General features: G+C 59.1%; 9 non-coding genes and 1 pseudogene across 9 annotated transcripts; all 10 read left to right on the top strand.

Moving 5' to 3' along the window:
- The first annotated feature begins 35 nt into the window (after positions 1 to 35).
- LOC125974430 (5S ribosomal RNA) lies at positions 36 to 154 on the top strand. Its single transcript, XR_007483549.1, has one exon. It is a non-coding gene; the product is annotated as a 5S ribosomal RNA (ribosomal RNA).
- Positions 155 to 784: 630 nt separating this feature from the next.
- LOC125974308 (5S ribosomal RNA) lies at positions 785 to 903 on the top strand. The gene has a single exon (XR_007483479.1). It is a non-coding gene; the product is annotated as a 5S ribosomal RNA (ribosomal RNA).
- Positions 904 to 1,742: 839 nt separating this feature from the next.
- On the top strand, positions 1,743 to 1,861 carry LOC125974332 (5S ribosomal RNA). The gene has a single exon (XR_007483502.1). It is a non-coding gene; the product is annotated as a 5S ribosomal RNA (ribosomal RNA).
- Positions 1,862 to 9,840: 7,979 nt separating this feature from the next.
- Positions 9,841 to 9,959, top strand: LOC125974254 (5S ribosomal RNA). Its single transcript, XR_007483425.1, has one exon. It is a non-coding gene; the product is annotated as a 5S ribosomal RNA (ribosomal RNA).
- A 698-nt stretch (positions 9,960 to 10,657) lies between these two features.
- On the top strand, positions 10,658 to 10,776 carry LOC125974363 (5S ribosomal RNA; annotated as a pseudogene).
- An 841-nt stretch (positions 10,777 to 11,617) lies between these two features.
- On the top strand, positions 11,618 to 11,736 carry LOC125974338 (5S ribosomal RNA). Its single transcript, XR_007483508.1, has one exon. It is a non-coding gene; the product is annotated as a 5S ribosomal RNA (ribosomal RNA).
- A 4,320-nt stretch (positions 11,737 to 16,056) lies between these two features.
- On the top strand, positions 16,057 to 16,175 carry LOC125974429 (5S ribosomal RNA). Its single transcript, XR_007483548.1, has one exon. It is a non-coding gene; the product is annotated as a 5S ribosomal RNA (ribosomal RNA).
- A 630-nt stretch (positions 16,176 to 16,805) lies between these two features.
- LOC125974307 (5S ribosomal RNA) lies at positions 16,806 to 16,924 on the top strand. The gene has a single exon (XR_007483478.1). It is a non-coding gene; the product is annotated as a 5S ribosomal RNA (ribosomal RNA).
- Positions 16,925 to 17,769: 845 nt separating this feature from the next.
- LOC125974331 (5S ribosomal RNA) lies at positions 17,770 to 17,888 on the top strand. The gene has a single exon (XR_007483501.1). It is a non-coding gene; the product is annotated as a 5S ribosomal RNA (ribosomal RNA).
- A 6,823-nt stretch (positions 17,889 to 24,711) lies between these two features.
- Positions 24,712 to 24,830, top strand: LOC125974427 (5S ribosomal RNA). The gene has a single exon (XR_007483546.1). It is a non-coding gene; the product is annotated as a 5S ribosomal RNA (ribosomal RNA).
- Positions 24,831 to 25,258: the final 428 nt, after the last annotated feature.

The following is a 25,258-nucleotide window of genomic DNA, read 5'->3' as shown; positions in this document are numbered from 1 at the left end:
TGTCTATAAAATGCAAAATGTTGGGTCACCTCACGGTTTACGGCCATACTACCCTGAGAACGCCCGATCTCGTCCGATCTCGGAAGCTAAGCAGGGTCGGGCCTGGTTAGTACTTGGATGGGAGACCGCCTGGGAATACCAGGTGCTGTAAGCTTTTTCTTTTTCTTATGTGCACTTCAATCGTTTAAGAAGCTATTTTTTACAACACCCATCACGAATGGCATCCGGAAACAGCAAGCCTAATTTAAACTCCGACATTGAAACTATAACACGAGTTTGAAAGCTATATTATGTGGTGACATCCACAGCATTGTAGTTAAATTTTTTACCGCTAGAGAGCAGACTATGTACAGTGAGCATGGCTCCCTGTGAACTCAAAGCAGCAGGCTTGACTTGTAAAAGAACCCAACACAACACTTCCATGAAGTGTTTTTAAACTTTTCAAGGCATTTATTTTGATTCAGCAAAATGCAGGTCGCAACGGCAAATTCGTGCTACCGCATAAAAAGCTGTCAATAACTTTTCATGATAGCCATGTTTCCAGAAAACACCAAAAGCCTTGGAAGAAAGCCTGTTTCGGCCCTGGTTGTAAAAAAAAAAAAAAAAACAAAAGGGAAGGGTGACCGTCCGGGAATACCAGGTGCTGAAAGCCTTTTTTTTTTTTTTTTCCCACGTCAATTGTGAAAGGAAACTTTTACCACAGCCATCAAGTCCCGCCGCTGCTTGGCATGGTTTCAGGGGCGATTGTGTCTATAAAATGAAAAATATTCTGAGCGGTCTCACGGCTTACGGCCATACTACCCTGAGAGCGCCCGATCTCGTCCGACCTCGGAGGCTAAGCAGGGTCGGGCCTGGTTAGTACTTGGATGGGAGACCGCCTGGGAATACCAGTTACCGTAAGCTTTTTTTTTTTTTTTTTCTTATGTGCACTTCAATCGTTTAAGCCAAGAACTTTTTACAGCACCCATCACGAATGGCATTCGGAAACTGCAAGCCTAGTTTGAACTCCGACACTGAAACTACAACACGAGTTTAAAACCTACATTGTGTGGCGACAGCCATAGCATTGCAGTTCACGTTTTTACCGCTAGAGGACAGACTATGTACAGTGAATAAAGAGCATGGCTCCCTGTGAACTCAAAGCAGCAGTCTTTACTTGTAAAAGAACCCAGCACAACACATTGCGCTTCCATGTAGTGTTTTTACCTTTTTCATGACATTTATTTTGATACAGCCAAATGCAGGTTTTGTGCACTTCACTTTTCCGTTGGGCATTCGCGTAGAACCCTATTCCAGTTACGGCCAGATTCTTTTAGACTAGTGGTCCCCAAACTTTCTTGCGCCACGGACCGGCTACGCGTCAGAAATATTTTTGCGGACCTGCCTTTATATATATAAATAAACAATAAATCTATATAAATAAATACTACATTTATAATAAATATATATAAATAGGATTAAATAAAATGATACGACTGGCATAAAAACAAATATAAACCACATAAAAATAAAAGTCACCATTACGTTGAATTATTGGGAGCACCGAGCTTGTTTCTCAGAAACGAGCCGGTCCCATCCAGGCGTAATCGGAGACAATGAAACCCGAAGTGGTTAAGGTTTGTCTTTTAATGCAGGATGCTTGGTCTCCATGTGCCGAAGCAGTTTTGAAGGCTTCATTGGCTTGCTCGCTAGTTTCAGGGGCGATTGTGTCTATAAAATGCAAAATGTTGGGTCACCTCACGGCTTACGGCCATACTACCCTGAGAACGCCTGATCTCGTCTTATCTCGGAAGCTAAGCAGGGTCGGGCCTGGTTAGTACTTGGATGGGAGACTGCCTGGGAATACCAGGTGCTGTAAGCGTTTTCTTTTTCTTATGTGCACTTCAAGCTCTTTTTTTTTTTTTTTTTTTTTTCTTATGTGCACTTCAATCGTTTAAGCCAAGACCTTTTTACAACACCCATCACGAATGGCATTCGGAAACTGCAAGCCTAGTTTGAACTCCGACACTGAAACTACAACACGAGTTCAAAACCTCTATGTACAGTGAATAAAGAGCATGGCTCCCTGTGAACTCAAAGCAGCAGTCTTTACTTGTAAAAGAACCCAGCACAACACATTGCGCTTCCATGTAGTGTTTTTACCTTTTTCATGACATTTATTTTGATACAGCCAAATGCAGGTTTTGTGCACTTCACTTTTCCGTTGGGCATTCGCGTAGAACCCTATTCCAGTTACGGCCAGATTCTTTTAGACTAGTGGTCCCCAACCTTTCTTGCGCCACGGACCGGCTACGCGTCAGAAATATTTTTGCGGACCTGCCTTTATATATATAAATAAACAATAAATCAATATAAATAAATACTACATTTATAATAAGTATATATACCGTATTTGCCGGTGTATTGGTCGACCTTTTTCGATCCAAAATCGACCGAAAAAAATCGACCTCGACTTATACACCGAGTCATAAAATTTAACTTCGTATTCATCGCTTCAAATGTGATGGTAACCAAGGCCGTTTCTCATGCATCTCATTGTGCGTTGCACTTAGAAAATTTGAACCGGGCGGCGTGCGCGAGTGCGCGGCCCGCTGGAAGTCGAATGAGGCGCCGCGACCACCTCCGCGGTGCTTATAAACCGCCGATCCGCTCGGCGGGGGCTATTTTCGGCCACTTGGCTCGTGCGCACGGCCTCCCGGATGTGCCGGGCGGGTGCGCGAGCTCGCCGGCCGCTGGAAGTCGAATGAGGCGCCGCGACCACCTCCGCGGTGCTTATAAACAGCCGATCCGCTCGGCGGGGGCTATTTTCGGCCACTTGGCTCGTGCGCACGGCCTCCCGGATGTGCCGGGCGGGTGCGCGAGCTCGCCGGCCGCTGGAAGTCGAATGAGGCGCCGCGACCACCTCCGCGGTGCTTATAAACAGCCGATCCGCTCGGCGGGGGCTATTTTCGGCCACTTGGCTCGTGCGCACGGCCTCCCGGATGTGCCGGGCGGGTGCGCGAGCTCGCCGGCCGCTGGAAGTCGAATGAGGCGCCGCGACCACCTCCGCGGTGCTTATAAACAGCCGATCCGCTCGGCGGGGGCTATTTTCGGCCACTTGGCTCGTGCGCACGGCCTCCCGGATGTGCCGGGCGGGTGCGCGAGCTCGCCGGCCGCTGGAAGTCGAATGAGGCGCCGCGACCACCTCCGCGGTGCTTATAAACAGCCGATCCGCTCGGCGGGGGCTATTTTCGGCCACTTGGCTCGTGCGCACGGCCTCCCGGATGTGCCGGGCGGGTGCGCGAGCTCGCCGACCGCTGTAAGTCGAATGAGGCGCCGCGACCACCTCCGCGGTGCTTATAAACAGCCGATCCGCTCGGCGGGGGCTATTTTCGGCCACTTGGCTCGTGCGCACGGCCTCCCGGATGTGCCGGGCGGGTGCGCGAGCTCGCCGGCCGCTGGAAGTCGAATGAGGCGCCGCGACCACCTCCGCGGTGCTTATAAACAGCCGATCCGCTCGGCGGGGGCTATTTTCGGCCACTTGGCTCGTGCGCACGGCCTCCCGGATGTGCCGGGCGGGTGCGCGAGCTCGCCGGAAGTCGAATGAGGCGCCGCGACCACCTCCGCGGTGCTTATAAACAGCCGATCCGCTCGGCGGGGGCTATTTTCGGCCACTTGGCTCGTGCGCACGGCCTCCCGGATGTGCCGGGCGGGTGCGCGAGCTCGCCGGCCGCTGGAAGTCGAATGAGGCGCCGCGACCACCTCCGCGGTGCTTATAAACAGCCGATCCGCTCGGCGGGGGCTATTTTCGGCCACTTGGCTCGTGCGCACGGCCTCCCGGATGTGCCGGGCGGGTGCGCGATCTCGCCGGCCGCTGGAAGTCGAATGAGGCGCCGCGACCACCTCCGCGGTGCTTATAAACCGCCGATCCGCTCGGCGGGGGCTATTTTCGGCCACTTGGCTCGTGCGCACGGCCTCCCGGATGTGCCGGGCGGGTGCGCGAGCTCGCCGGCCGCTGGAAGTCGAATGAGGCGCCGCGACCACCTCCGCGGTGCTTATAAACAGCCGATCCGCTCGGCGGGGGCTATTTTCGGCCACTTGGCTCGTGCGCACGGCCTCCCGGATGTGCCGGGCGGGTGCGCGAGCTCGCCGGCCGCTGGAAGTCGAATGAGGCGCCGCGACCACCTCCGCGGTGCTTATAAACAGCCGATCTGCTCGGCGGGGGCTATTTTCGGCCACTTGGCTCGTGCGCACGGCCTCCCGGATGTGCCGGGCGGGTGCGCGAGCTCGCCGGCCGCTGGAAGTCGAATGAGGCGCCGCGACCACCTCCGCGGTGCTTATAAACAGCCGATCCGCTCGGCGGGGGCTATTTTCGGCCACTTGGCTCGTGCGCACGGCCTCCCGGATGTGCCGGGCGGGTGCGCGAGCTCGCCGACCGCTGTAAGTCGAATGAGGCGCCGCGACCACCTCCGCGGTGCTTATAAACAGCCGATCCGCTCGGCGGGGGCTATTTTCGGCCACTTGGCTCGTGCGCACGGCCTCCCGGATGTGCCGGGCGGGTGCGCGAGCTCGCCGGCCGCTGGAAGTCGAATGAGGCGCCGCGACCACCTCCGCGGTGCTTATAAACAGCCGATCCGCTCGGCGGGGGCTATTTTCGGCCACTTGGCTCGTGCGCACGGCCTCCCGGATGTGCCGGGCGGGTGCGCGAGCTCGCTGGAAGTCGAATGAGGCGCCGCGACCACCTCCGCGGTGCTTATAAACAGCCGATCCGCTCGGCGGGGGCTATTTTCGGCCACTTGGCTCGTGCGCACGGCCTCCCGGATGTGCCGGGCGGGTGCGCGAGCTCGCCGGCCGCTGGAAGTCGAATGAGGCGCCGCGACCACCTCCGCGGTGCTTATAAACAGCCGATCCGCTCGGCGGGGGCTATTTTCGGCCACTTGGCTCGTGCGCACGGCCTCCCGGATGTGCCGGGCGGGTGCGCGATCTCGCCGGCCGCTGGAAGTCGAATGAGGCGCCGCGACCACCTCCGCGGTGCTTATAAACAGCCGATCCGCTCGGCGGGGGCTATTTTCGGCCACTTGGCTTGTGCGCACGGCCTCCCGGATGTGCCGGGCGGGTGCGCGAGCTCGCCGGCCGCTGGAAGTCGAATGAGGCGCCGCGACCACCTCCGCGGTGCTTATAAACAGCCGATCCGCTCGGCGGGGGCTATTTTCGGCCACTTGGCTCGTGCGCACGGCCTCCCGGATGTGCCGGGCGGGTGCGCGGGCTCGCCGGCCGCTGGAAGTCGAATGAGGCGCCGCGACCACCTCCTCGGTGCTTATAAACAGCCGATCCGCTCGGCGGGGGCTATTTTCGGCCACTTGGCTCGTGCGCACGGCCTCCCGGATATGCCGGGCGGGTGCGCGAGCTCGCCGGCCGCTGGAAGTCGAATGAGGCGCCGCGACCACCTCCGCGGTGCTTATAAACAGCCGATCCGCTCGGCGGGGGCTATTTTCGGCCACTTGGCTCGTGCGCACGGCCTCCCGGATGTGCCGGGCGGGTGCGCGAGCTCGCCGGCCGCTGGAAGTCGAATGAGGCGCCGCGACCACCTCCGCGGTGCTTATAAACAGCCGATCCGCTCGGCGGGGGCTATTTTCGGCCACTTGGCTCGTGCGCACGGCCTCCCGGATGTGCCGGGCGGGTGCGCGAGCTCGCCGGCCGCTGGAAGTCGAATGAGGCGCCGCGACCACCTCCGCGGTGCTTATAAACAGCCGATCCGCTCGGCGGGGGCTATTTTCGGCCACTTGGCTCGTGCGCACGGCCTCCCGGATGTGCCGGGCGGGTGCGCGAGCTCGCCGCCCGCCGGAAGTCGAATGAGGCGCCGCGACCACCTCCGCGGTGCTTATAAACAGCCGATCCGCTCGGCGGGGGCTATTTTCGGCCACTTGGCTCGTGCGCACGGCCTCCCGGATGTGCCGGGCGGGTGCGCGAGCTCGCCGGCCGCTGGAAGTCGAATGAGGCGCCGCGACCACCTCCGCGGTGCTTATAAACAGCCGATCCGCTCGGCGGGGGCTATTTTCGGCCACTTGACTCGTGCGCACGGCCTCCCGGATGTGCCGGGCGGGTGCGCGAGCTCGCCGGCCGCTGGAAGTCGAATGAGGCGCCGCGACCACCTCCGCGGTGCTTATAAACAGCCGATCCGCTCGGCGGGGGCTATTTTCGGCCACTTGGCTCGTGCGCACGGCCTCCCGGATGTGCCGGGCGGGTGCGCGAGCTCGCCGGCCGCTGGAAGTCGAATGAGGCGCCGCGACCACCTCCGCGGTGCTTATAAACAGCCGATCCGCTCGGCGGGGGCTATTTTCGGCCACTTGGCTCGTGCGCACGGCCTCCCGGATGTGCCGGGCGGGTGCGCGAGCTCGCCGGCCGCTGGAAGTCGAATGAGGCGCCGCGACCACCTCCGCGGTGCTTATAAACAGCCGATCCGCTCGGCGGGGGCTATTTTCGGCCACTTGGCTCGTGCGCACGGCCTCCCGGATGTGCCGGGCGGGCGCGCGAGCTCGCCGGCCGCTGGAAGTCGAATGAGGCGCCGCGACCACCTCCGCGGTGCTTATAAACAGCCGATCCGCTCGGCGGGGGCTATTTTCGGCCACTTGGCTCGTGCGCACGGCCTCCCGGATGTGCCGGGCGGGTGCGCGAGCTCGCCGGCCGCTGGAAGTCGAATGAGGCGCCGCGACCACCACCGCGGTGCTTATAAACAGCCGATCCGCTCGGCGGGGGCTATTTTCGGCCACTTGGCTCGTGCGCACGGCCTCCCGGATGTGCCGGGCGGGTGCGCGAGCTCGCCGGCCGCTGGAAGTCGAATGAGGCGCCGCGACCACCTCCGCGGTGCTTATAAACAGCCGATTCGCTCGGCGGGGGCTATTTTCGGCCACTTGGCTCGTGCGCACGGCCTCCCGGATGTGCCGGGCGGGTGCGCGATCTCGCCGGCCGCTGGAAGTCGAATGAGGCGCCGCGACCACCTCCGCGGTGCTTATAAACAGCCGATCCGCTTGGCGGGGGCTATTTTCGGCCACTTGGCTCGTGCGCACGGCCTCCCGGATGTGCCGGGCGGGTGCGCGAGCTCGCCGGCCGCTGGAAGTCGAATGAGGCGCCGCGACCACCTCCGCGGTGCTTATAAACTGCCGATCCGCTCGGCGGGGGCTATTTTCGGCCACTTGGCTCGTGCGCACGGCCTCCCGGATGTGCCGGGCGGGTGCGCGAGCTCGCCGGCCGCTTGAAGTCGAATGAGGCGCCGCGACCACCTCCGCGGTGCTTATAAACAGCCGATCCGCTCGGCGGGGGCTATTTTCGGCCACTTGGCTCGTGCGCACGGCCTCCCGGATGTGCCGGGCGGGTGCGCGAGCTCGCCGCCCGCCGGAAGTCGAATGAGGCGCCGCGACCACCTCCGCGGTGCTTATAAACAGCCGATCCGCTCGGCGGGTGCTATTTTCGGCCACTTGGCTCGTGCGCACGGCCTCCCGGATGTGCCGGGCGGGTGCGCGAGCTCGCCGGCCGCTGGAATTCGAATGAGGCGCCGCGACCACCTCCGCGGTGCTTATAAACGGCCGATCCGCTCGGCGGGGGCTATTTTCGGCCACTTGGCTCGTGCGCACGGCCTCCCGGATGTGCCGGGCGGGTGCGCGAGCTCGCCGGGCGCTGGAAGTCGAATGAGGCGCCGCGACCACCTCCGCGGTGCTTATAAACAGCCGATCCGCTCGGCGGGGGCTATTTTCGGCCACTTGGCTCGTGCGCACGGCCTCCCGGATGTGCCGGGCGGGTGCGCGAGCTCGCCGGCCGCTGGAAGTCGAATGAGGCGCCGCGACCACCTCCGCGGTGCTTATAAACAGCCGATCCGCTCGGCGGGGGCTATTTTCGGCCACTTGGCTCGTGCGCACGGCCTCCCGGATGTGCCGGGCGGGTGCGCGAGCTCGCCGGCCGCTGGAAGTCGAATGAGGCGCCGCGACCACCTCCGCGGTGCTTATAAACAGCCGATCCGCTCGGCGGGGGCTATTTTCGGCCACTTGGCTCGTGCGCACGGCCTCCCGGATGTGCCGGGCGGGTGCGCGAGCTCGCCGGCCGCTGGAAGTCGAATGAGGCGCCGCGACCACCTCCGCGGTGCTTATAAACAGCCGATCCGCTCGGCGGGGGCTATTTTCGGCCACTTGGCTCGTGCGCACGGCCTCCCGGATGTGCCGGGCGGGTGCGCGAGCTCGCTGGCCGCTGGAAGTCGAATGAGGCGCCGCGACCACCTCCGCGCTGCTTATAAACAGCCGATCCGCTCGGCGGGGGCTATTTTCGGCCACTTGGCTCGTGCGCACGGCCTCCCGGATGTGCCGGGCGGGTGCGCGAGCTCGCCGGCCGCTGGAAGTCGAATGAGGCGCCGCGACCACCTCCGCGGTGCTTATAAACAGCCGATCCGCTCGGCGGGGGCTATTTTCGGCCACTTGGCTCGTGCGCACGGCCTCCCGGATGTGCCGGGCGGGTGCGCGAGCTCGCCGGCCCCTGGAAGTCGAATGAGGCGCCGCGACCACCTCCGCGGTGCTTATAAACAGCCGATCCGCTCGGCGGGGGCTATTTTCGGTCACTTGGCTCGTGCGCACGGCCTCCCGGATGTGCCGGGCGGGTGCGCGAGCTCGCCGGCCGCTGGAAGTCGAATGAGGCGTCGCGACCACCTCCGCGGTGCTTATAAACAGCCGATCCGCTCGGCGGGGGCTATTTTCGGCCACTTGGCTCGTGCGCACGGCCTCCCGGATGTGCCGGGCGGGTGCGCGAGCTCGCCGGCCGCTGGAAGTCGAATGAGGCGCCGCGACCACCTCCGCGGTGCTTATAAACAGCCGATCCGCTCGGCGGGGGCTATTGTCGGCCACTTGGCTCGTGCGCACGGCCTCCCGGATGTGCCGGGCGGGTGCGCGAGCTCGCCGGCCGCTGGAAGTCGAATGAGGCGCCGCGACCACCTCCGCGGTGCTTATAAACAGCCGATCCGCTCGGCGGGGGCTATTTTCGGCCACTTGGCTCGTGCGCACGGCCTCCCGGATGTGCCGGGCGGGTGCGCGAGCTCGCCGGCCGCTGGAAGTCGAATGAGGCGCCGCGACCACCTCCGCGGTGCTTATAAACAGCCGATCCGCTCGGCGGGGGCTATTTTCGGCCACTTGGCTCGTGCGCACGGCCTCCCGGATGTGCCGGGCGGGTGCGCGAGCTCGCCGGCCGCTGGAAGTCGAATGAGGCGCCGCGATCTCCTCCGCGGTGCTTATAAAGTGCCGATCCGCTCGGCTTGGAGCTATTTCCGGCCTCCCGTTGGTGCCGGGCGGCGTGCGCGAGCTCGCCGGCCGCGATCTCCTCCGCGGTGCTTATAAACAGCAGCATGCGCACGGCCTCCCAGAATTTGAACACATTTCGTCAATAAATTTCGCATATTGAATTTTGAAGTTTAATATAATGCAACAATTGAGCTCGACTTATACAAAGGATATATCATAAAATCGTAAATTTCCGTCGAATTTTAGGGGGTCGACTTATACACCGAGTCGACCTGTACACCGGCAAATACGGTAAATACGATTAAATAAAATGATACGACTGGCATAAAAACAAATATAAACCACATAAAAATAAAAGTCACCATTACGTTGAATTATTGGGAGCACCGAGCTTGTTTCTCAGAAACGAGCCGGTCCCATCCAGGCGTAATCGGAGACAATGAAACCCGAAGTGGTTAAGGTTTGTCTTTTAATGCAGGATGCTTGGTCTCCATGTGCCGAAGCAGTTTTGAAGGCTTCATTGGCTCGCTCGCTAGTTTCAGGGGCGATTGTGTCTATAAAATGCAAAATGTTGGGTCACCTCACGGCTTACGGCCATACTACCCTGAGAACGCCCGATCTCGTCCAATCTCGGAAGCTAAGCAGGGTCGGGCCTGGTTAGTACTTGGATGGGAGACCGCCTGGGAATACCAGGTGCTGTAAGCTTTTTCTTTTTCTTATGTGCACTTCAATCGTTTAAGAAGCTATTTTTTACAACACCCATCACGAAAGGCATCCGGAAACAGCAAGCCTAATTTAAACTCCGACATTGAAACTATAACACGAGTTTGAAAGCTATATTATGTGGTGACATCCACAGCATTGTAGTTAAATTTTTTACCGCTAGAGAGCACCTGACATGTTGATCCATCAGCTGATAAAGACGCGTCACCATCACATCTGTGACACTCTGATGAAATCGGAAGAAACCGCCGAAACATGTCAGGTGAATAACCTAAAACAATTTGTTTGATATAAAAGAAACCAGTGAAGTGACTTCCATGAAGTGTTTTTAAACTTTTCAAGGCATTTATTTTGATTCAGCAAAATGCAGGTCGCAACGGCAAATTCGTGCTACCGCATAAAAAGCTGTCAATAACTTTTCATGATAGCCATGTTTCCAGAAAACACCAAAAGCCTTGGAAGAAAGCCTGTTTCGGCCCTGGTTGTAAAAAAAACAAAAAAAAAACAAAAGGGAAGGGTGACCGTCCGGGAATACCAGGTGCTGAAAGCCTTTTTTTTTTTTTTTTCCCACGTCAATTGTGAAAGGAAACTTTTACCACAGCCATCAAGTCCCGCCGCTGCTTGGCATGGTTTCAGGGGCGATTGTGTCTATAAAATGAAAAATTCTGAGCGGTCTCACGGCTTACGGCAATACTACCCTGAGAGCGCCCGCTCTCGTCCGACCTCGGAGGCTAAGCAGGGTCGGGCCTGGTTAGTACTTGGATGGGAGACCGCCTGGGAATACCAGTTACCGTAAGCTTTTTTTTTTTTTTTTTTTTTCTTATGTGCACTTCAATCGTTTAAGTCAAGAACTTTTTACAGCACCCATCACGAATGGCATTCGGAAACTGCAAGCCTAGTTTGAACTCCGACACTGAAACTACAACACGAGTTTAAAACCTACATTGTGTGGCGACAGCCATAGCATTGCAGTTCACGTTATTACCGCTAGAGGACAGACTATGTACAGTGAATAAAGAGCATGGCTCCCTGTGAACTCAAAGCAGCAGTCTTTACTTGTAAAAGAACCCAGCACAACACATTGCGCTTCCATGTAGTGTTTTTACCTTTTTCATGACATTTATTTTGATACAGCCAAATGCAGGTTTTGTGCACTTCACTTTTCCGTTGGGCATTCGCGTAGAACCCTATTCCAGTTACGGCCAGATTCTTTTAGACTAGTGGTCCCCAAACTTTCTTGCGCCACGGACCGGCTACGCGTCAGAAATATTTTTGCGGACCTGCCTTTATATATATAAATAAACAATAAATCTATATAAATAAATACTACATTTATAATAAATATATATAAATAGGATTAAATAAAATGATACGACTGGCATAAAAACAAATATAAACCACATAAAAATAAAAGTCACCATTACGTTGAATTATTGGGAGCACCGAGCTTGTTTCTCAGAAACGAGCCGGTCCCATCCAGGCGTAATCGGAGACAATGAAACCCGAAGTGGTTAAGGTTTGTCTTTTAATGCAGGATGCTTGGTCTCCATGTGCCGAAGCAGTTTTGAAGGCTTCATTGGCTTGCTCGCGTTTCAGGGGCGATTGTGTCTATAAAATGCAAAATGTTGGGTCACCTCACGGCTTACGGCCATACTACCCTGAGAACGCCTGATCTCGTCTTATCTCGGAAGCTAAGCAGGGTGTGGCCTGGTTAGTACTTGGATGGGAGACTGCCTGGGAATACCAGGTGCTGTAAGCTTTTTCTTTTTCTTATGTGCACTTCAAGCTCTTTTTTTTTTTTTTTTTTTTTTCTTATGTGCACTTCAATCGTTTAAGCCAAGACCTTTTTACAACACCCATCACGAATGGCATTCGGAAACTGCAAGCCTAGTTTGAACTCCGACACTGAAACTACAACACGAGTTCAAAACCTCTATGTACAGTGAATAAAGAGCATGGCTCCCTGTGAACTCAAAGCAGCAGTCTTTACTTGTAAAAGAACCCAGCACAACACATTGCGCTTCCATGTAGTGTTTTTACCTTTTTCATGACATTTATTTTGATACAGCCAAATGCAGGTTTTGTGCACTTCACTTTTCCGTTGGGCATTCGCGTAGAACCCTATTCCAGTTACGGCCAGATTCTTTTAGACTAGTGGTCCCCAACCTTTCTTGCGCCACGGACCGGCTACGCGTCAGAAATATTTTTGCGGACCTGCCTTTATATATATAAATAAACAATAAATCAATATAAATAAATACTACATTTATAATAAGTATATATACCGTATTTGCCGGTGTATTGGTCGACCTTTTTCGATCCAAAATCGACCGAAAAAAATCGACCTCGACTTATACACCGAGTCATAAAATTTAACTTCGTATTCATCGCTTCAAATGTGATGGTAACCAAGGCCGTTTCTCATGCATCTCATTGTGCGTTGCACTTAGAAAATTTGAACCGGGCGGCGTGCGCGAGTGCGCAGCCCGTTGGAAGTCGAATGAGGCGCCGCGACCACCTCCGCGGTGCTTATAAACCGCCGATCCGCTCGGCGGGGGCTATTTTCGGCCACTTGGCTCGTGCGCACGGCCTCCCGGATGTGCCGGGCGGGTGCGCGAGCTCGCCGGCCGCTGGAAGTCGAATGAGGCGCCGCGACCACCTCCGCGGTGCTTATAAACAGCCGATCCGCTCGGCGGGGGCTATTTTCGGCCACTTGGCTCGTGCGCACGGCCTCCCGGATGTGCCGGGCGGGTGCGCGAGCTCGCCGGCCGCTGGAAGTCGAATGAGGCGCCGCGACCACCTCCGCGGTGCTTATAAACAGCCGATCCGCTCGGCGGGGGCTATTTTCGGCCACTTGGCTCGTGCGCACGGCCTCCCGGATGTGCCGGGCGGGTGCGCGAGCTCGCCGGCCGCTGGAAGTCGAATGAGGCGCCGCGACCACCTCCGCGGTGCTTATAAACAGCCGATCCGCTCGGCGGGGGCTATTTTCGGCCACTTGGCTCGTGCGCACGGCCTCCCGGATGTGCCGGGCGGGTGCGCGAGCTCGCCGGCCGCTGGAAGTCGAATGAGGCGCCGCGACCACCTCCGCGGTGCTTATAAACAGCCGATCCGCTCGGCGGGGGCTATTTTCGGCCACTTGGCTCGTGCGCACGGCCTCCCGGATGTGCCGGGCGGGTGCGCGAGCTCGCCGGCCGCTTGAAGTCGAATGAGGCGCCGCGACCACCTCCGCGGTGCTTATAAACAGCCGATCCGCTCGGCGGGGGCTATTTTCGGCCACTTGGCTCGTGCGCACGGCCTCCCGGATGTGCCGGGCGGGTGCGCGAGCTCGCCGGCCGCTGGAAGTCGAATGAGGCGCCGCGACCACCTCCGCGGTGCTTATAAACAGCCGATCCGCTCGGCGGGGGCTATTTTCGGCCACTTGGCTCGTGCGCACGGCCTCCCGGATGTGCCGGGCGGGTGCGCGAGCTCGCCGGCCGCTGGAAGTCGAATGAGGCGCCGCGACCACCTCCGCGGTGCTTATAAACAGCCGATCCGCTCGGCGGGGGCTATTTTCGGCCACTTGGCTCGTGCGCACGGCCTCCCGGATGTGCCGGGCGGGTGCGCGAGCTCGCCGCCCGCCGGAAGTCGAATGAGGCGCCGCGACCACCTCCGCGGTGCTTATAAACAGCCGATCCGCTCGGCGGGGGCTATTTTCGGCCACTTGGCTCGTGCGCACGGCCTCCCGGATGTGCCGGTCGGGTGCGCGAGCTCGCCGGCCGCTGGAAGTTGAATGAGGCGCCGCGACCACCTCCGCGGTGCTTATAAACAGCCGATCCGCTCGGCGGGGGCTATTTTCGGCCACTTGGCTCGTGCGCACGGCCTCCCGGATGTGCCGGGCGGGTGCGCGAGCTCGCTGGCCGCTGGAAGTCGAATGAGGCGCCGCGACCACCTCCGCGGTGCTTATAAACAGCCGATCCGCTCGGCGGGGGCTATTTTCGGCCACTTGGCTCGTGCGCACGGCCTCCCGGATGTGCCGGGCGGGTGCGCGAGCTCGCCGGCCGCTGGAAGTCGAATGAGGCGCCGCGACCACCTCCGCGGTGCTTATAAACAGCCGATCCGCTCGGCGGGGGCTATTTTCGGCCACTTGGCTCGTGCGCACGGCCTCCCGGATGTGCCGGGCGGGTGCGCGAGCTCGCCGGCCGCTGGAAGTCGAATGAGGCGCCGCGACCACCTCCGCGGTGCTTATAAACAGCCGATCCGCTCGGCGGGGGCTATTTTCGGCCACTTGGCTCGTGCGCACGGCCTCCCGGATGTGCCGGGCGGGTGCGCGAGCTCGCCGGCCGCTGGAAGTCGAATGAGGCGCCGCGACCACCTCCGCGGTGCTTATAAACAGCCGATCCGCTCGGCGGGGGCTATTTTCGGCCACTTGGCTCGTGCGCACGGCCTCCCGGATGTGCCGGGCGGGTGCGCGAGCTCGCCGGCCGCTGGAAGTCGAATGAGGCGCCGCGACCACCTCCGCGGTGCTTATAAACAGCCGATCCGCTCGGCGGGGGCTATTTTCGGCCACTTGGCTCGTGCGCACGGCCTCCCGGATGTGCCGGGCGGGTGCGCGAGCTCGCCGGAAGTCGAATGAGGCGCCGCGACCACCTCCGCGGTGCTTATAAACAGCCGATCCGCTCGGCGGGGGCTATTTTCGGCCACTTGGCTCGTGCGCACGGCCTCCCGGATGTGCCGGGCGGGTGCGCGAGCTCGCCGGCCGCTGGAAGTCGAATGAGGCGCCGCGACCACCTCCGCGGTGCTTATAAACAGCCGATCCGCTCGGCGGGGGCTATTTTCGGCCACTTGGCTCGTGCGCACGGCCTCCCGGATGTGCCGGGCGGGTGCGCGAGCTCGCCGGCCGCTGGAAGTCGAATGAGGCGTCGCGACCACCTCCGCGGTGCTTATAAACAGCCGATCCGCTCGGCGGGGGCTATTTTCGGCCACTTGGCTCGTGCGCACGGCCTCCCGGATGTGCCGGGCGGGTGCGCGAGCTCGCCGGCCGCTGGAAGTCGAATGAGGCGCCGCGACCACCTCCGCGGTGCTTATAAACAGCCGATCCGCTCGGCGGGGGCTATTTTCGGCCACTTGGCTCGTGCGCACGGCCTCCCGGATGTGCCGGGCGGGTGCGCGAGCTCGCCGGCCGCTGGAAGTCGAATGAGGCGCCGCGACCACCTCCGCGGTGCTTATAAACAGCCGATCCGCTCGGCGGGGGCTATTTTCGGCCACTTGGCTCGTGCGCACGGCCTCCCGGATGTGCCGGGCGGGTGCGCGAGCTCGCCGGCCGCTGGAAGTCGAATGAGGCGCCGCGACCACCTCCGCGGTGCTTATAAACAGCCGATCCGCTCGGCGGGGGCTATTTTCGGCCACTTGGCTCGTGCGCACGGCCTCCCGGATGTGCCGGGCGGGTGCGCGAGCTCGCCGGCCGCTGGAAGTCGAATGAGGCGCCGCGATCTCCTCCGCGGTGCTTATAAAGTGCCGATCCGCTCGGCTTGGAGCTATTTCCGGCCTCCCGTTGGTGCCGGGCGGCGTGCGCGAGCTCGCCGGCCGCGATCTCCTCCGCGGTGCTTATAAACAGCAGCATGCGCACGGCCTCCCAGAATTTGAACACATTTCGTCAATAAATTTCGCATATTGAATTTTGAAGTTTAATATAATGCAACAATTGAGCTCGACTTATACAAAGGATATATCATAAAATCGTAAATTTCCGTCGAATTTTAGGGGGTCGACTTATACACCGAGTCGACCTGTACACCGGCAAATACGGTAAATACGATTAAATAAAATGATACGACTGGCATAAAAACAAATATAAACCACATAAAAATAAAAGTCACCATTACGTTGAATTATTGGGAGCACCGAGCTTGTTTCTCAGAAACGAGCCGGTCCCATCCAGGCGTAATCGGAGACAATGAAACCCGAAGTGGTTAAGGTTTGTCTTTTAATGCAGGATGCTTGGTCTCCATGTGCCGAAGCAGTTTTGAAGGCTTCATTGGCTCGCTCGCTAGTTTCAGGGGCGATTGTGTCTATAAAATGCAAAATGTTGGGTCACCTCACGGTTTACGGCCATACTACCCTGAGAACGCCCGATCTCGTCCGATCTCGGAAGCTAAGCAGGGTCGGGCCTGGTTAGTACTTGGATGGGAGACCGCCTGGGAATACCAGGTGCTGTAAGCTTTTTCTTTTTCTTATGTGCACTTCAATCGTTTAAGAAGCTATTTTTTACAACACCCATCACGAATGGCATCCGGAAACAGCAAGCCTAATTTAAACTCCGACATTGAAACTATAACACGAGTTTGAAAGCTATATTATGTGGTGACATCCACAGCATTGTAGTTAAATTTTTTACCGCTAGAGAGCAGACTATGTACAGTGAGCATGGCTCCCTGTGAACTCAAAGCAGCAGGCTTGACTTGTAAAAGAACCCAACACAACACTTCCATGAAGTGTTTTTAAACTTTTCAAGGCATTTATTTTGATTCAGCAAAATGCAGGTCGCAACGGCAAATTCGTGCTACCGCATAAAAAGCTGTCAATAACTTTTCATGATAGCCATGTTTCCAGAAAACACCAAAAGCCTTGGAAGAAAGCCTGTTTCGGCCCTGGTTGTAAAAAAAAAAAAAAAAACAAAAGGGAAGGGTGACCGTCCGGGAATACCAGGTGCTGAAAGCCTTTTTTTTTTTTTTTTCCCACGTCAATTGTGAAAGGAAACTTTTACCACAGCCATCAAGTCCCGCCGCTGCTTGGCATGGTTTCAGGGGCGATTGTGTCTATAAAATGAAAAATATTCTGAGCGGTCTCACGGCTTACGGCCATACTACCCTGAGAGCGCCCGATCTCGTCCGACCTCGGAGGCTAAGCAGGGTCGGGCCTGGTTAGTACTTGGATGGGAGACCGCCTGGGAATACCAGTTACCGTAAGCTTTTTTTTTTTTTTTTTTTTTTTCTTATGTGCACTTCAATCGTTTAAGCCAAGAACTTTTTACAGCACCCATCACGAATGGCATTCGGAAACTGCAAGCCTAGTTTGAACTCCGACACTGAAACTACAACACGAGTTTAAAACCTACATTGTGTGGCGACAGCCATAGCATTGCAGTTCACGTTTTTACCGCTAGAGGACAGACTATGTACAGTGAATAAAGAGCATGGCTCCCTGTGAACTCAAAGCAGCAGTCTTTACTTGTAAAAGAACCCAGCACAACACATTGCGCTTCCATGTAGTGTTTTTACCTTTTTCATGACATTTATTTTGATACAGCCAAATGCAGGTTTTGTGCACTTCACTTTTCCGTTGGGCATTCGCGTAGAACCCTATTCCAGTTACGGCCAGATTCTTTTAGACTAGTGGTCCCCAAACTTTCTTGCGCCACGGACCGGCTACGCGTCAGAAATATTTTTGCGGACCTGCCTTTATATATATAAATAAACAATAAATCTATATAAATAAATACTACATTTATAATAAATATATATAAATAGGATTAAATAAAATGATACGACTGGCATAAAAACAAATATAAACCACATAAAAATAAAAGTCACCATTACGTTGAATTATTGGGAGCACCGAGCTTGTTTCTCAGAAACGAGCCGGTCCCATCCAGGCGTAATCGGAGACAATGAAACCCGAAGTGGTTAAGGTTTGTCTTTTAATGCAGGATGCTTGGTCTCCATGTGCCGAAGCAGTTTTGAAGGCTTCATTGGCTTGCTCGCTAGTTTCAGGGGCGATTGTGTCTATAAAATGCAAAATGTTGGGTCACCTCACGGCTTACGGCCATACTACCCTGAGAACGCCTGATCTCGTCTTATCTCGGAAGCTAAGCAGGGTCGGGCCTGGTTAGTACTTGGATGGGAGACTGCCTGGGAATACCAGGTGCTGTAAGCGTTTTCTTTTTCTTATGTGCACTTCAAGCTCTTTTTTTTTTTTTTTTTTTTTCTTATGTGCACTTCAATCGTTTAAGCCAAGACCTTTTTACAACACCCATCACGAATGGCATTCGGAAACTGCAAGCCTAGTTTGAACTCCGACACTGAAACTACAACACGAGTTCAAAACCTCTATGTACAGTGAATAAAGAGCATGGCTCCCTGTGAACTCAAAGCAGCAGTCTTTACTTGTAAAAGAACCCAGCACAACACATTGCGCTTCCATGTAGTGTTTTTACCTTTTTCATGACATTTATTTTGATACAGCCAAATGCAGGTTTTGTGCACTTCACTTTTCCGTTGGGCATTCGCGTAGAACCCTATTCCAGTTACGGCCAGATTCTTTTAGACTAGTGGTCCCCAACCTTTCTTGCGCCACGGACCGGCTACGCGTCAGAAATATTTTTGCGGACCTGCCTTTATATATATAAATAAACAATAAATCAATATAAATAAATACTACATTTATAATAAGTATATATACCGTATTTGCCGGTGTATTGGTCGACCTTTTTCGATCCAAAATCGACCGAAAAAAATCGACCTCGACTTATACACCGAGTCATAAAATTTAACTTCATCGCTTCAAATGTGATGGTAACCAAGGCCGTTTCTCATGCATCTCATTGTGCGTTGCACTTAGAAAATTTGAACCGGGCGGCGTGCGCGAGTGCGCGGCCCGCTGGAAGTCGAATGAGGCGCCGCGACCACCTCCGCGGTGCTTATAAACCGCCGATCCGCTCGGCGGGGGCTATTTTCGGCCACTTGGCTCGTGCGCACGGCCTCCCGGATGTGCCGGGCGGGTGCGCGAGCTCGCCGGCCGCTGGAAGTCGAATGAGGCGCCGCGACCACCTCCGCGGTGCTTATAAACAGCCGATCCGCTCGGCGGGGGCTATTTTCGGCCACTTGGCTCGTGCGCACGGCCTCCCGGATGTGCCGGGCGGGTGCGCGAGCTCGCCGGCCGCTGGAAGTCGAATGAGGCGCCGCGACCACCTCCGCGGTGCTTATAAACAGCCGATCCGCTCGGCGGGGGCTATTTTCGGCCACTTGGCTCGTGCGCACGGCCTCCCGGATGTGCCGGGCGGGTGCGCGAGCTCGCCGGCCGCTGGAAGTCGAATGAGGCGCCGCGACCACCTCCGCGGTGCTTATAAACAGCCGATCCGCTCGGCGGGGGCTATTTTCGGCCACTTGGCTCGTGCGCACGGCCTCCCGGATGTGCCGGGCGGGTGCGCGAGCTCGCCGGCCGCTGGAAGTCGAATGAGGCGCCGCGACCACCTCCGCGGTGCTTATAAACAGCCGATCCGCTCGGCGGGGGCTATTTTCGGCCACTTGGCTCGTGCGCACGGCCTCCCGGATGTGCCGGGCGGGTGCGCGAGCTCGCCGACCGCTGTAAGTCGAATGAGGCGCCGCGACCACCTCCGCGGTGCTTATAAACAGCCGATCCGCTCGGCGGGGGCTATTTTCGGCCACTTGGCTCGTGCGCACGGCCTCCCGGATGTGCCGGGCGGGTGCGCGAGCTCGCCGGCCGCTGGAAGTCGAATGAGGCGCCGCGACCACCTCCGCGGTGCTTATAAACAGCCGATCCGCTCGGCGGGGGCTATTTTCGGCCACTTGGCTCGTGCGCACGGCCTCCCGGATGTGCCGGGCGGGTGCGCGAGCTCGCCGGAAGTCGAATGAGGCGCCGCGACCACCTCCGCGGTGCTTATAAACAGCCGATCCGCTCGGCGGGGGCTATTTTCGGCCACTTGGCTCGTGCGCACGGCCTCCCGGATGTGCCGGGCGGGTGCGCGAGCTCGCCGGCCGCTGGAAGTCGAATGAGGCGCCGCGACCACCTCCGCGGTGCTTATAAACAGCCGATCCGCTCGGCGGGGGCTATTTTCGGCCACTTGGCTCGTGCGCACGGCCTCCCGGATGTGCCGGGCGGGTGCGCGATCTCGCCGGCCGCTGGAAGTCGAATGAGGCGCCGCGACCACCTCCGCGGTGCTTATAAACCGCCGATCCGCTCGGCGGGGGCTATTTTCGGCCACTTGGCTCGTGCGCACGGCCTCCCGGATGTGCCGGGCGGGTGCGCGAGCTCGCCGGCCGCTGGAAGTCGAATGAGGCGCCGCGACCACCTCCGCGGTGCTTATAAACAGCCGATCCGCTCGGCGGGGGCTATTTTCGGCCACTTGGCTCGTGCGCACGGCCTCCCGGATGTGCCGGGCGGGTGCGCGAGCTCGCCGGCCGCTGGAAGTCGAATGAGGCGCCGCGACCACCTCCGCGGTGCTTATAAACAGCCGATCTGCTCGGCGGGGGCTATTTTCGGCCACTTGGCTCGTGCGCACGGCCTCCCGGATGTGCCGGGCGGGTGCGCGAGCTCGCCGGCCGCTGGAAGTCGAATGAGGCGCCGCGACCACCTCCGCGGTGCTTATAAACAGCCGATCCGCTCGGCGGGGGCTATTTTCGGCCACTTGGCTCGTGCGCACGGCCTCCCGGATGTGCCGGGCGGGTGCGCGAGCTCGCCGACCGCTGTAAGTCGAATGAGGCGCCGCGACCACCTCCGCGGTGCTTATAAACAGCCGATCCGCTCGGCGGGGGCTATTTTCGGCCACTTGGCTCGTGCGCACGGCCTCCCGGATGTGCCGGGCGGGTGCGCGAGCTCGCCGGCCGCTGGAAGTCGAATGAGGCGCCGCGACCACCTCCGCGGTGCTTATAAACAGCCGATCCGCTCGGCGGGGGCTATTTTCGGCCACTTGGCTCGTGCGCACGGCCTCCCGGATGTGCCGGGCGGGTGCGCGAGCTCGCCGGCCGCTGGAAGTCGAATGAGGCGCCGCGACCACCTCCGCGGTGCTTATAAACAGCCGATCCGCTCGGCGGGGGCTATTTTCGGCCACTTGGCTCGTGCGCACGGCCTCCCGGATGTGCCGGGCGGGTGCGCGAGCTCGCCGGCCGCTGGAAGTCGAATGAGGCGCCGCGACCACCTCCGCGGTGCTTATAAACAGCCGATCCGCTCGGCGGGGGCTATTTTCGGCCACTTGGCTCGTGCGCACGGCCTCCCGGATGTGCCGGGCGGGTGCGCGAGCTCGCCGGCCGCTGGAAGTCGAATGAGGCGCCCGACCACCTCCGCGGTGCTTATAAACAGCCGATCCGCTCGGCGGGGGCTATTTTCGGCCACTTGGCTCGTGCGCACGGCCTCCCGGATGTGCCGGGCGGGTGCGCGAGCTCGCCGGCCGCTGGAAGTCGAATGAGGCGCCGCGACCACCTCCGCGGTGCTTATAAACAGCCGATCCGCTCGGCGGGGGCTATTTTCGGCCACTTGGCTCGTGCGCACGGCCTCCCGGATGTGCCGGGCGGGTGCGCGAGCTCGCCGGCCGCTTGAAGTCGAATGAGGCGCCGCGACCACCTCCGCGGTGCTTATAAACAGCCGATCCGCTCGGCGGGGGCTATTTTCGGCCACTTGGCTCGTGCGCACGGCCTCCCGGATGTGCCGGGCGGGTGCGCGAGCTCGCTGGCCGCTGGAAGTCGAATGAGGCGCCGCGACCACCTCCGCGGTGCTTATAAACAGCCGATCCGCTCGGCGGGGGCTATTTTCGGCCACTTGGCTCGTGCGCACGGCCTCCCGGATGTGCCGGGCGGGTGCGCGAGCTCGCCGGCCGCTGGAAGTCGAATGAGGCGCCGCGACCACCTCCGCGGTGCTTATAAACAGCCGATCCGCTCGGCGGGGGCTATTTTCGGCCACTTGGCTCGTGCGCACGGCCTCCCGGATGTGCCGGGCGGGTGCGCGAGCTCGCCGGCCGCTGGAAGTCGAATGAGGCGCCGCGACCACCTCCGCGGTGCTTATAAACAGCCGATCCGCTCGGCGGGGGCTATTTTCGGCCACTTGGCTCGTGCGCACGGCCTCCCGGATGTGCCGGGCGGGTGCGCGAGCTCGCCGGCCGCTGGAAGTCGAATGAGGCGCCGCGACCACCTCCGCGGTGCTTATAAACAGCCGATCCGCTCGGCGGGGGCTATTTTCGGCCACTTGGCTCGTGCGCACGGCCTCCCGGATGTGCCGGGCGGGTGCGCGAGCTCGCCGGCCGCTGGAAGTCGAATGAGGCGCCGCGACCACCTCCGCGGTGCTTATAAACAGCCGATCCGCTCGGCGGGGGCTATTTTCGGCCACTTGGCTCGTGCGCACGGCCTCCCGGATGTGCCGGGCGGGTGCGCGAGCTCGCCGGAAGTCGAATGAGGCGCCGCGACCACCTCCGCGGTGCTTATAAACAGCCGATCCGCTCGGCGGGGGCTATTTTCGGCCACTTGGCTCGTGCGCACGGCCTCCCGGATGTGCCGGGCGGGTGCGCGAGCTCGCCGGCCGCTGGAAGTCGAATGAGGCGCCGCGACCACCTCCGCGGTGCTTATAAACAGCCGATCCGCTCGGCGGGGGCTATTTTCGGCCACTTGGCTCGTGCGCACGGCCTCCCGGATGTGCCGGGCGGGTGCGCGAGCTCGCTGGCCGCTGGAAGTCGAATGAGGCGCCGCGACCACCTCCGCGCTGCTTATAAACAGCCGATCCGCTCGGCGGGGGCTATTTTCGGCCACTTGGCTCGTGCGCACGGCCTCCCGGATGTGCCGGGCGGGTGCGCGAGCTCGCCGGCCGCTGGAAGTCGAATGAGGCGCCGCGACCACCTCCGCGGTGCTTATAAACAGCCGATCCGCTCGGCGGGGGCTATTTTCGGCCACTTGGCTCGTGCGCACGGCCTCCCGGATGTGCCGGGCGGGTGCGCGAGCTCGCCGGCCGCTGGAAGTCGAATGAGGCGCCGCGACCACCTCCGCGGTGCTTATAAACAGCCGATCCGCTCGGCGGGGGCTATTTTCGGCCACTTGGCTCGTGCGCACGGCCTCCCGGATGTGCCGGGCGGGTGCGCGAGCTCGCCGGCCGCTGGAAGTCGAATGAGGCGTCGCGACCACCTCCGCGGTGCTTATAAACAGCCGATCCGCTCGGCGGGGGCTATTTTCGGCCACTTGGCTCGTGCGCACGGCCTCCCGGATGTGCCGGGCGGGTGCGCGAGCTCGCCGGCCGCTGGAAGTCGAATGAGGCGCCGCGACCACCTCCGCGGTGCTTATAAACAGCCGATCCGCTCGGCGGGGGCTATTTTCGGCCACTTGGCTCGTGCGCACGGCCTCCCGGATGTGCCGGGCGGGTGCGCGAGCTCGCCGGCCGCTGGAAGTCGAATGAGGCGCCGCGACCACCTCCGCGGTGCTTATAAACAGCCGATCCGCTCGGCGGGGGCTATTTTCGGCCACTTGGCTCGTGCGCACGGCCTCCCGGATGTGCCGGGCGGGTGCGCGAGCTCGCCGGCCGCTGGAAGTCGAATGAGGCGCCGCGACCACCTCCGCGGTGCTTATAAACAGCCGATCCGCTCGGCGGGGGCTATTTTCGGCCACTTGGCTCGTGCGCACGGCCTCCCGGATGTGCCGGGCGGGTGCGCGAGCTCGCCGGCCGCTGGAAGTCGAATGAGGCGCCGCGATCTCCTCCGCGGTGCTTATAAAGTGCCGATCCGCTCGGCTTGGAGCTATTTCCGGCCTCCCGTTGGTGCCGGGCGGGTGCGCGAGCTCGCCGGCCGCTGGAAGTCGAATGAGGCGTCGCGACCACCTCCGCGGTGCTTATAAACAGCCGATCCGCTCGGCGGGGGCTATTTTCGGCCACTTGGCTCGTGCGCACGGCCTCCCGGATGTGCCGGGCGGGTGCGCGAGCTCGCCGGCCGCTGGAAGTCGAATGAGGCGCCGCGACCACCTCCGCGGTGCTTATAAACAGCCGATCCGCTCGGCGGGGGCTATTTTCGGCCACTTGGCTCGTGCGCACGGCCTCCCGGATGTGCCGGGCGGGTGCGCGAGCTCGCCGGCCGCTGGAAGTCGAATGAGGCGCCGCGACCACCTCCGCGGTGCTTATAAACAGCCGATCCGCTCGGCGGGGGCTATTTTCGGCCACTTGGCTCGTGCGCACGGCCTCCCGGATGTGCCGGGCGGGTGCGCGAGCTCGCCGGCCGCTGGAAGTCGAATGAGGCGCCGCGACCACCTCCGCGGTGCTTATAAACAGCCGATCCGCTCGGCGGGGGCTATTTTCGGCCACTTGGCTCGTGCGCACGGCCTCCCGGATGTGCCGGGCGGGTGCGCGAGCTCGCCGGCCGCTGGAAGTCGAATGAGGCGCCGCGATCTCCTCCGCGGTGCTTATAAAGTGCCGATCCGCTCGGCTTGGAGCTATTTCCGGCCTCCCGTTGGTGCCGGGCGGCGTGCGCGAGCTCGCCGGCCGCGATCTCCTCCGCGGTGCTTATAAACAGCAGCATGCGCACGGCCTCCCAGAATTTGAACACATTTCGTCAATAAATTTCGCATATTGAATTTTGAAGTTTAATATAATGCAACAATTGAGCTCGACTTATACAAAGGATATATCATAAAATCGTAAATTTCCGTCGAATTTTAGGGGGTCGACTTATACACCGAGTCGACCTGTACACCGGCAAATACGGTAAATACGATTAAATAAAATGATACGACTGGCATAAAAACAAATATAAACCACATAAAAATAAAAGTCACCATTACGTTGAATTATTGGGAGCACCGAGCTTGTTTCTCAGAAACGAGCCGGTCCCATCCAGGCGTAATCGGAGACAATGAAACCCGAAGTGGTTAAGGTTTGTCTTTTAATGCAGGATGCTTGGTCTCCATGTGCCGAAGCAGTTTTGAAGGCTTCATTGGCTCGCTCGCTAGTTTCAGGGGCGATTGTGTCTATAAAATGCAAAATGTTGGGTCACCTCACGGTTTACGGCCATACTACCCTGAGAACGCCCGATCTCGTCCGATCTCGGAAGCTAAGCAGGGTCGGGCCTGGTTAGTACTTGGATGGGAGACCGCCTGGGAATACCAGGTGCTGTAAGCTTTTTCTTTTTCTTATGTGCACTTCAATCGTTTAAGAAGCTATTTTTTACAACACCCATCACGAATGGCATCCGGAAACAGCAAGCCTAATTTAAACTCCGACATTGAAACTATAACACGAGTTTGAAAGCTATATTATGTGGTGACATCCACAGCATTGTAGTTAAATTTTTTACCGCTAGAGAGCAGACTATGTACAGTGAGCATGGCTCCCTGTGAACTCAAAGCAGCAGGCTTGACTTGTAAAAGAACCCAACACAACACTTCCATGAAGTGTTTTTAAACTTTTCAAGGCATTTATTTTGATTCAGCAAAATGCAGGTCGCAACGGCAAATTCGTGCTACCGCATAAAAAGCTGTCAATAACTTTTCATGATAGCCATGTTTCCAGAAAACACCAAAAGCCTTGGAAGAAAGCCTGTTTCGGCC

This window comes from Syngnathus scovelli, chromosome 8 (genome assembly GCF_024217435.2).
Source record: "Syngnathus scovelli strain Florida chromosome 8, RoL_Ssco_1.2, whole genome shotgun sequence".
NCBI classification, from domain to species: Eukaryota; Metazoa; Chordata; class Actinopteri; order Syngnathiformes; family Syngnathidae; genus Syngnathus; species Syngnathus scovelli.
Note: the sequence above shows the minus strand (reverse complement) of the source record. Positions and strands in the feature narration are given on the sequence as shown.